Genomic DNA, 10,510 nt, shown 5'->3' with positions numbered 1-10,510 from the left:
AAATATTTTATTCAAGTTATTTGAATCAAACATGTCGGTGAGTTAAAACATAATATAATGTTAAAAATTATAGATATTATATATAAAAAAAAAGATACATGTATATAAACATTTTTCTAGAAATTTAGAACAAAATTTTACCATTTATTAAGTAATTTGAAAAGAAAAAAATATATTCAACAACCAAAATAACATTGAATCAAACTTATTTAAGAAAATATATTTAACTTCAAATTTAAGTCGTGTAAATGCTCCATTAATGAGTCATGTAAATGCTCCATTAATGTAGAGAGAGAAAGAAAAAAATTGCTAAGAATAGTGGGGAGGTGTAGAGTATTTTTGGAATAAAAGAAAATAGTAGAGAGGTGTAGAATATTTTAAATAAATTAAATTAATGGGGAAGTACAGGTCCCAATTGGGGAAGTGTAGGAAGCAATACCCTTAGCTTATTTATCAGTTTTTCTCCATTTGTCCATTAACTCATATTTTAAAGGAGAACAAATAATCTAATTAAACAAAAATAAGTAACTTGTTGTGTGAATGAGAAACAAAAACATAAAATTAAAAACTGTGTTTTTTATTTTAAAAAAATCAAATAATAAATAGAATCACTTAAGGTTTTTTTTTTATGATTATATATGTTTTATAGTTATTTGAGAAGTGTGTTATTTTTGTTTCGGATACATATAAATAGTAAGCTTTGTTGGAAATTTTCCATGGATTAAATATTAGGTAGGTTTATATTATATAAAAAATATAAAGTTTATTTTAAGATTAAGTTAATCTAAAATTTAATTTTTAAAATAATGTTAGCGTTATTGAAAATTATTTTAATAAAAACTTATTTTTTATTAAGTTTATATTATTCACTACCGAATTACTCTCAAACTAATTATTAATATTGAATTTCATATTCAATAAATAAATAAATATAGGTTTAAATCTTTTTTTGGTCTCTAAGTTATAAGTGGATATTCAGTTTAGTTCCCATTTTTTAAAATGTAAATCTTTGGTCACTGAGTTATAAAAAATGTATCAAATGAATCCTTTTTTAACTTGAAATACTGTTTTTGTTTGTTTCTTAACAACTCCTACATGTTTACATTGCTCTGAATTGTTTCTTAATAACAACTCCTAAAATGCTGTTATTATTAAGAAACAAATCAGAGTAATATAAAGATGTAAGAGTTGTTAAGAAACAAACAAAAACCGTATTTCAAGTTAAAAAAAAGACTCATTTGATACATTTTTTATAATTTAGAAATGAAAGGTTTATATTTTTAGAAGCGGAGACTAAACTGAACCTCCGTTCATAACTTAGGGACCAAAAAGAGGTTTAAACCATATATATATATATATATATATATATATATTAAAGAATAAGAAAGTTAAATTTTGTAATATATAAATTTAAATTTATTTTTTAATATGATATAATATTTAACTTAACAAAGATGATATAATAATAGTTAAATATATCAAATCGCATTTTATTTAACAGTACCATAAATTACGTGGGAGAAAAGATCAAAGTCAAAAGGTGATTTATGGATTAATCATAAAATAAAATATATATTTATCATTTTACAAAAAGAAAAAAAATGGTCAAAACATCTTTCTTTAAGCTTGCCTCGTGGCATTTTATTAAAGGATGGTAATACACAAACATCTCATTTTTCCTCACCTCCTTCCACTACCAATAAAATAACAATTTTATGTTAAAATATTTCCTTTATTGAACACGTATTAATAATAAAACTTTTTTTTAGATGATAAAAAAATTGTATTCGACATTCAAACTAAATTTTAGTTTACGGTTGAATTGAATTAACAAATAAATAAAATAGATAAATGTTCGAGTTTGAATACCAAATTAAAATTTTATGGATATCATGATTCAATTCAGACTTAATATTTATATTTTAAATTTAAAAATGATATTATTTTATTAAATTTTAATAATAAGTTATATAAATTTATAATTCATTATAATAATTATTATTAAAATTATAATTTTATTTCTTTTAGTTAAAAGTTTACTATATTTATATCATTAAAAAATTTAATTTAATATAAATTTGTAATCCAAAAAGCCTAATCAAAATAACCCACCATCCGGACAATCTAAAGTCTAAATAATTCGATAAATTAAATGATTGAATATAAATTTAAAATATTAAATTCGAATTATATTTAATAAATTAAATTAAATCTTATCAAATCCCACCTACTTTTCTTTCATCTAAATAGAAACGTGTTTTGTTACGAAAATTGGAACTTCATAATCATTCGTTGTATAACAGTGTACGGATGCTTCTCCGAGTATGTATTTTACTCACAATTTAATGTCTGGTGATAGTTTCTTAATAATTTAATCTAAATAATTGTACACATAGTGTTTTTTTATATGAGATGGAGTTTTTCTAAAATGTAATTTAAAAGTATTTATAGTTTTTATAGAATTAACGAAATCTTAATCAGAGTATAATATCTTTAAGGGAAAATACTTTTTTTTGTCCTAGTTTTGGTCACGAATATTTGAAATGGTCTCCATTTTATTTTTTTGTTTAATATAGTGCTAAAAAACGTAATTATGTTCAATTTAGTCCTTTTTTTGTTCAATGTAGTTCTAAAGAACGTAACTTGTGTTCAATTTAGTCCTTTTTACAAACTTCATGAACCATAAACAAGGATTAAATTAAACACAAATTACGTTCTTTAGAACTACATTGAACATAAAAAGGACTAAATTGAACATAATTACGTTCTTTACGACTATATTGAACAGAAAAATAAAATGGAGACCAGTTTGAATATTCGTAACCAAAACTGAAACAAAAAAAGGTATTTAACCTATCTTTAATTATTATTTATTTTAATTTTTACAGGAAAATTTAATTATGAATTTTTCAAACAGTTTATGTGATTAACTACGAATGACTTTATAACTGTCCAACCCATACAATACATTTAGTTAGAAGCCCTTTTAGCCTTACATTAAAAAATATGATTTAGAGAGATATTTAGATCAAAATTAAACTAATTCAAATCGTGTTCTACCTACAAAGATGAAATATTTAAGAATACATATACATAGGATTCAACAACAGACAAACAGAATCAAAATCTTACAATGATTAATTTGTCATATTATTGAAGAAGACATTCATTTTCAAATTAAAAGAAAGACAACAGCTTTCAAATGGCTAAAAGAGATATCTAAATCAAACCAACAATGAAGAACCCTAATAAAATCCTTGCATGGGATTCTTTTCCTACATTAATTTATTAGTTAGTTTCTCTTTCAGATGAATGAGATGCTCCATGGAACAACTAGCATTTCAACAAAAGCTTTTTTGGCTTACGCATGGCTATTAAGTCATCTTCTATTAATTATTTCTCTCCATTTTCCAAACTTCGAACAAATGTCAACAGTTACCACCTTCAATATTAACAATGATTATGAACTTTTATACACAATCATTATCAAGAATTTGACCAACACTTTCTTTTTGTTTCACTTTTCACTTTGAATTTTATATGCCAAAATCGTACACTAATAATGAAAATTAATTTCTTTTAAAAGGGGTATATTCTTTGGTTTAATGTGCATAATAACTTTATTACTACCGGCCATTAATGATAAACTTGCATATGTTTGTGTAAGCATTTTTTTTTTAATTGAGAGTACTTTTAATTTTATATCTGAGAAGTTGAACTCCAAACTGTTCATAAAAAATTAAATAAGGATAATTTTTTTCTTCTAATTTTTTAAACAATCTTTTACAAACATGTTAAGAATTATAATAAGTAATTATTTCATCAAAACAAGATTTATACATTTTGTAAAGAAAATAGCAATGCATTTTCTCAACTCACTTCCAATGACTTCATTGGTCACTTTTTTATTTAGTATTTCCCACCTTCTAAGGACTAGCATCTTTTTAGCATTATATCACCTAATAGTTGGCCTAATCATTATTTTAATAGACTTAGTTTACACATGTTATATAAATAAATTAAATCAATTCAACAATCTTCACAATTTTCATTATTGCTATCCAATCTTTTATATATAAAGAAAATAATCGCATTTCTATTGTTTTAAATATATGTAAATTTTATGACAGTTTTTATCTCATTTATTTATATTTTTTCTAAAATATATCCAATTTTAATAATATTTGACTTTTGGTTCCACTTCTATTTACGTGTTAGGAAGAATATTAAAATATTAGTAAAAATTAATACAACGAAAATTGACTTTTTTTAATAAGTATATAATTAGTTTTTTTTTCTTTTCTTCTAGATGGGAATAGAAGCAGTATTACATAAGAACTTGAATTAAAATTAACTTATTCTACTTCTTTTTAAGCATCAAATGTTCTTTGAAGAATTTTTGTTTACATTAATTTATCATTTACACAGTTTAAGATTATAATAATTATCTAAAGATGTACTTGTTTAGGGGTGAAAAAAGAGTTATTATAGAAGTCAACTCTCTCATAACCACGTATAATAATTTCACATACACATACATAATATATATATATATATATAAAAGAATTGTCAAAACGAGTTACTCGATTCGACTCACTACAGAGTTGATCATTTAGTGAGTCAATCCAACCTGACTCATTTATTAACGAGCCAGAAAAATTTGAACTCGGACAGACCCATCACAGGTTGGGTCACTGACTCACTTAATTAATTTTTTTTTAAATAAAAAGAAATTGTAAACTTTCTATAGTTCAACTTAAATAATTATGAAAATAAAATATGAGTGTTTAATTAATTATGAAAATAGAGAACTTAAATAATTTTTTCAAGCAAAAAAATAATAATATAATATTAAAAATTAAATTTTAATAAAATAAAATTAAGTGGTAGGTCAACCTAGCTCACCATAGGTTCAATTCACATGAGTTGGGTTTAAATGAGCCAAGTTGAAATCTAATCCGCATAAAAGAAAATACAATTTTTTCACACTTAACTCAATCCGAACCCGTGGTGGGCCGGGTTGGCCCGTGGGTCTGACCCATTTTGATAGCTCTATTATATATATATATATATATATATATATATATATATATATATATATATATATATATATATATAATTTTCTTTTGGTCAAGTTACAGTGTTGAGCAAAAGCAATTTGGGCCTCATCGTGTTTGATTATTTTAACGGGCTTAAAATTCCAAAACCAAACCAACTCAAAGGTTTCACCCCAATCCGTTTGCTAGCTTCTTCTTGTACCTCCATAAATTTCCCTCCGCACCCACATAAAAGAAAATTCCATTTTTGCCTTTACCGAATTATGTAATATGAAAGTCTTTTTTTACTTCTCTGAAAGTTAAAATTAGCTTCCAAAGCTGAAGAATATTATAAAAAAAAGAGAGTAAGTTTTAGTTGCACAATCCGAAAATTATTTAACTTTGCTATTACACAATTTCAAAGTTACTTTTAACTTTTGGATTATGAAATTCAATATTTTTGGTCAGGAAAAAATAAATTCTGAATTATGCAATCCGATGATTTTTTTTCAAAATTTCCAATATAAAAGTATTTTTTACTTTAGAGTTATATTATAAAAAATGATAAAAATGGAATTTTATTAGACAAGGATGTGGGAAAAATTTATCAAGAATGACAATATTGGACGAACAATGTGGGTAGGTTCACAAGAAAAAAATGTGAAATGGACCAAGTATTTTAGTTTGGGATGTTGCTCCTCCACCATCACGTATGCTTTCTTTACCACTCCAGATTATTTTAATTCCAATTATATTCTTAGGTTAAAAGTTTTTTACTTTTACCATATTTTAAATAATTTGAAATTTTAATTCTTATTTACTTTCTCCGCACCATCCCAATCTTATGAATCTCTCTTCTCCATTTCCGTTTCACTTCCCCTCTTCCTTTACTTTCTTTTTCTTTTTGTTAATTCCTGTTTTTCTTTTGGTTTAAAAGCTTCCATTGCTGTCGTGTGACGGAGTGACGAGAGCGTCGAGAGCGTCGAGGAGCATCGAAGAGGAGTATGAATCCAGTTCATTTGCTGTTTGTTTTCATCTTCAGTTTGGTATTATTCACTGTTTTTCTTCTTCATTCCTTTGTACCTTTGTTGTATGTTAGGTAGTTTAATTTAGGGTTTATTATTGTTTGTGTACTTTGAATCTATGTTGTTTTGTCAATGTTTATAGACTGTTGTTGCCGCTGGTTCGATTGTGTGTCGCCTGAACAGACCCGCGAAGGCCAAAACGGATGTGAGATATTCGTTTGGCCTTCAACGGATATCCGACTTCCGTCGACGGATGTGGGAGATTCGTTGAAGGCCAAACGGATATCACACATCTGTTTTAGCCTTTTGGAGTTTTTTTTCTTCAATATTAAATATAGCATGTTACAAGCACAAAGTCAATCCATGCAACATAGATATTGCAATCAGTCTCGCAACTTAATGTTCAAAGTTCAAAGCTCAATCCAATATATCAACCCGTAATTGTTCTTCCAACTATTAGCCAAGTGGATTTAGAACACTTTAATTTTAATGCATGAACTGTGCCCCATAGCCTCTTGCACCCTCTATCCTCAAGAAAGAATAAAAATCAATTCTGCTTCTACAAGTTTCCTTTTATGCACCAAAGTTAAGTTTGGTGGTCACTAGATATGTATACAAAAAGTTTGATCTGGCAATTACGTTGAATCAAAACAATTAATTGTTTTGTCAACTAGAATCCTACCTTCAAATCCAAATAATAGCCTTCCTCTTCAAAGTCCAAGATTGTCCTTCATAGTCATGATCAAATTTCTCATTCCTATGTACTCTACCTTTTCTGGTGAATCACCTTTTATCTGTTTTCAACAACCAATAACTAAGAAAAGAAGCTTCAAGAACTTCACAAATAAGCTTCAGACCAACTTTACTTCCAAATTAACTAGACAACAAAACCTCTGACTCTGAAGATAATGTCAACAAAAAAGAAAATCAGGAAGGTACCTCTGGCTCAAAGAACTTAACTCCCTGCACCAAAAATAATTTCATTCTGCTAGTGAGAAATATGCATGAAGCATTGACCAAAAAATCATGTGAAGGTATTGTATCTGTCTGCATTGATTTACATAATTTTTTAAGTTGATTCAGATGTTTTATGTCTGTGATGTTTAAATTGGTTAATCAATTTGTAGATCAATGATATTAATGATGCAACAAAGGCTGCTTGCCTTATCTTAAGTATGGATGAAACAATTAAAAACCCCAAGGTAATGTCTATTCGTGTCATTGTATGAATTGAGAGCTTTTGCTTGCGTTCTTAACTTAGTTGAACAAATTATTGATCTTATACTATAAGTACATTCCAATTTCACTCTCAAATCAATCAAGGATTTTTTACTTTGCAAGGGTAATGGTTCTTATAATTTTTTGCACCTAAAGAATTTCTTGTACAAATCCTCTGCACATCAAGAATTCTGCACATACAATCTGAAAGCTTGTGGACAATATTGATTGATACTATTGCAATTGTTCTACTGGGATGGGATCTCATCTTGTGACATTTTTAGAATTTTATATTAATTTGTAGAATTATATATCATCTTGGGATCTAATCTTGCAATTATAATTTGTAGAATTATGTCCCCAGCGCCAATCACATAGCGCACCATTCTCGCCTTGCGAATTAGATAGGCAAAGATCACCCCCTGCTTGGACTCGCTATGTGAAACAATCCGCATAGCAAGTCTGCATAATCTGCAGAACGCCCAAACTGCAAATTATGCACACACACACACACCCTCTTTACCAATTCTAGCCATTTTGCTCAACTAAAACACCTAATTGAACAACCCAAATACCCAAACTCCATTCTACTATTTTTAACATGTTTTAGACCTTTGTTATGATCCTAACAAGCTACATTAGACTTACCTAAGTTGTCCAAACCCTCTAGAAACACCCTTGACCCCAATTGCCCAAACTCACTACCCCACTTCCCTTGAACTAACCTAAAACACTACTCTAGTAATTGATTTCTCATCTAACAATGCTAGCACATAAATTCCACTCCCATACATCTCCTAACAGTCCAAATTACAACAATCAACTTCATCAAAACACGCCACAGGAAATCAATCACAGGTTCATCATTTGCACAGTCCAGATCATACTCAACAGATACATAACAATTCAAATCAACGCACCAATTCAGAATTCAACGTGCATATATTTTATAAAATAAATTCAAACAAATAATTAGCTCCCCTTACCTTTTAGTTGACTATCAAACTCACATGAACGCTTCTACGGTGCCTCACACAGCAAGGGCACAACAGAACCTATAAACCACCATATTGGCAGTAGAAAACAACTCTTAGAACTAGATTGGACAAAGGAAATGGAAAGAATGCTACATGCACCTAGCATTGTTGCATGTCCTAGGTTCAACCGCGGAGAAACAAGAAGGAAGACTTACTTGCTAGAGCCAAAAACTGTTCGGTTTGTTATGAAGCCCTTTGCGATGTGAGCGTTTGAGCACCTATTGATCAAGATCTACTGGTTTAATGAAGTAATATTTTAGAGAGAATGAGAAGAGAGAAAGAATTTGGAAGAGATAAAATGCAGAGTAAAACAAGAGAGCTTGAAAGAGAGAGACAATGGCTTCTTAGGAAAAGAAATGAACTTTAAATTAAAAGCTTTTAGAAAAAAATCATTTTTCTGCTAAATGCTCAGCCCTCTTAACGATTGCCACTTGTGACTCTCCTTTGCTGACTCTTTTCTAATTCATTACATTCTCCCCAACAACAAAAAATTTCGACCACCAAAATAAGGCTTACCAGAGAAGAAGTGAGGGTAAAACTCCCACATCTCTCCCTCTAACTCCTAAGTAGAGTCGCCTGTCCTACGATCCCAGATGACTTTAACCAGACTAGTGGCTAGCTTCTCCGGTCAACAGATACTGGGTGTAGGCCAATTTATTCTCATCTAGACACCTCTTAGCTTCATAGTTTCTCTCTATGTCCCTAAACCAGTGGTCAGCTTCATCAGGGTTGCACTTGCCATTGAACTTAGTTGGGTGATGTTGGAGGAAGCTCTCTGAGCTTCACTCTTGAGTCGGAGTCACAGAAGAAGCGCCTAGGGTGGCCCTGCCACTAGTCAAAACTTCAATAAATTGCCTCTAGGTGTCCTTAGATGACAATCTTGCATTCTCTGATGACACTCTTGCAGCTTCTAGTTTTGTAGAGCAATTGTATTCTGTTGCACTAATGCATCATTCTGCTACTGCATTGCTTGCAGCACAGCCTCCAACATCCTAGTTGATTCTGATGGCTCAGGCTGAGGAGGTGGAGGAGGAGGAGGCCTAGGTGCCATCTTTCTGCTTACACAGAGAGAAAAGACCATCAGTCCAACTCCAGAAACATGGACAACAAATCCTAGACATAACTAAGAGTACACAAGTATAAGCAAGACACACACACAACCTACAGGATGTTCTAAAGAACAAAACTACTCTGATACCATAAATGTGACATCCTAATTATATAAGGTATACATACATACATACATACACACACACACACATATATACACACACACATATATATATATATATATATATATATATATATATATATATATATATATATGCGTCATCAAGTATAATATAATAAAGCAATTAAGACATGTAATAGAGTATTAGGATTTTACAATCATCCATCAATAGCTAGGAATTTAAAACTTCAAGTACTTGAGTCTTTGAAAATACAAAGAGTTGGATATAAAATCCTAACTACACTTTCAAAATAATACTAAGTCAATTAAGGAGTCCTAAGGAACTATGCAGCAGCAGCATCATCTCCCTCCAAGGCATGCTCTAGAGGGACCTCATATACCTCTGCTCACATCCAGGTAGATGATCGTTGCAAAAGGAAAACACCGCACAAGCAAGACACAAAACACAAATAAGCAAGGGTGAACTAATTATCTAAAAAGCATATAATATAACAACATGTACATACAAGAATTAACTTCAATCAGGCAATACAAAACACACATCCTATACATATTATATACTAGACTTGACTCGTTCGGACTTTAAAATGATAATTGAGCTATGGAAGGTCATGCACTCGTGGTGGCTTATGATACTTGGCCATTGGGTCCTACCCTACCATACTCACGAGGTTAGCCTGTTCCGGACCTTGAGACATACTGGAAGCCCCCAAGACAAAGACCTCCTTCTACTCCTCACCACATGGTTCAATCCTCTCTACATGAGAAGAAAGGCCGTTGGAGTTTCAGGAAGACTCCCAAGACTGAGCTCCTACTCTCATTCTAAACACTAAGAATGTCACCAAGAGATTCTACATCTTGAAGCTTGATTACCACTTAAATCATACTTTATTACTTTAAAGTCATGCACTCATAACATACAAGGTTGAATTCCATATAATGATACCAGAGATACACAAGCATACTACACACGAACTGACGATCTTTAGACAAATTGCAAGC

The sequence above is a fragment of the Vigna radiata genome, chromosome 1 (assembly GCF_000741045.1).
Source record: "Vigna radiata var. radiata cultivar VC1973A chromosome 1, Vradiata_ver6, whole genome shotgun sequence".
Taxonomy (NCBI): Eukaryota; Viridiplantae; Streptophyta; class Magnoliopsida; order Fabales; family Fabaceae; genus Vigna; species Vigna radiata.
Note: the sequence above shows the minus strand (reverse complement) of the source record.